Source organism: Oryzias melastigma, unplaced genomic scaffold (genome assembly GCF_002922805.2).
Source record: "Oryzias melastigma strain HK-1 unplaced genomic scaffold, ASM292280v2 sc08210, whole genome shotgun sequence".
NCBI classification, from domain to species: domain Eukaryota; kingdom Metazoa; phylum Chordata; class Actinopteri; order Beloniformes; family Adrianichthyidae; genus Oryzias; species Oryzias melastigma.
In genome coordinates this window covers 1-1,080 of record NW_023424771.1, presented here as the reverse complement: position 1 = coordinate 1,080, position 1,080 = coordinate 1, and the positions used below count along the sequence as shown (strand labels likewise).

General features: G+C 49.5%; 1 long non-coding RNA gene across 1 annotated transcript; it reads right to left on the bottom strand.

The window, feature by feature from the left end:
- On the bottom strand, positions 1-1,014 carry LOC112140171. The gene is made up of 4 exons (XR_002918128.2): positions 520-1,014; positions 326-383; positions 152-235; positions 1-69 (listed from the first exon to the last, which is right to left on the bottom strand). It is a non-coding gene; the product is annotated as an uncharacterized LOC112140171 (long non-coding RNA).
- Positions 1,015-1,080: the final 66 nt, after the last annotated feature.

Below are 1,080 nucleotides of genomic sequence, written 5' to 3'. Positions count from 1 at the left end.
GTCGGTCAGAGGAACTCCTTTCAGAGTTCCTGAAGTTTGTGTCCTGATGTTTCCGCCTCTCACCAGCTTCTGTTGTGACACAGTCGGTATCGGTGTGACATCAGAGGACACCTCCAAACTGTTTTGAAATGACTGCAGGCGTGTTTACCACCTGAACGGCTGCAGCTCCGCCTTCATTACGGTTCCCTCCCGGCTCTGTCCTCACAGATGAAAGAGAAACGGGAATCCTTCATGTCTGGGATGACAGTGAATTTGCTGCACATAAGTGGTGTCAGAATTCCCATAATTGGGAGGGAAGTTGTTCCCCGGGGTGGGTCTGAGTTACCTCTGGTTGAACCCTGGGAGAGCGGCGCTCCGCCGGTACCTGTGGCTCAAATCAAAAGCTGTTGACAGAAGGGAAGGAGAGCGGCTCGATAAAACCTGCCATCCCTCATACATCCTTCCACAATCGATGGAGAAAAACAAGCTGAGAACCAGCAGCTGGACAGCTAATTAAACACTGCAGAGATGAAAACTTACAGAACGAGCTGGAGCGCCGGCGGAGTTATTTTGGTGTTTTTAAGGATTAAAGATAGATGACAAAGCGCATGGCTGTCAGGAGTCATTAAGCTGAAATGATATGATTATCATGAAAAACGCTCCATCCAGCAGCTCGCCGCCTCTGCTGGCAGCACAGTCAGAAATAACTCTGGGACGCCGTCTGCCTGACACCAGCAGCTCCAAAGTTTCCGTCCTGCGTTTGGAGACGCCTCCTCTCCTCGCCGCGCTGGAATCCGACGCAGCATCACGGCGTCCTCTCTGCCAAAAACTCAGCAAATCTCATTTGCAACACAAACGTGATGAAAAAGGCAGAAAAGGATCCAGTTTAACCAACAAAACGTGTTTTAGCCTGGAGTGTGCTGGCAGAGAGAGTGTGACTGCAGAGCATGGAGCGCTAATTAGGTATTGATAACGAATCATGATCGATCATTAAACTGAGGATTTCTCTGTGGACTCTTTTACCTGCTGATCATCACCGGCTTGATTGGAGAAAAACATTCAGCCATCATTGGATGTTTTCCTCCCTGATTTGGGTGGGGT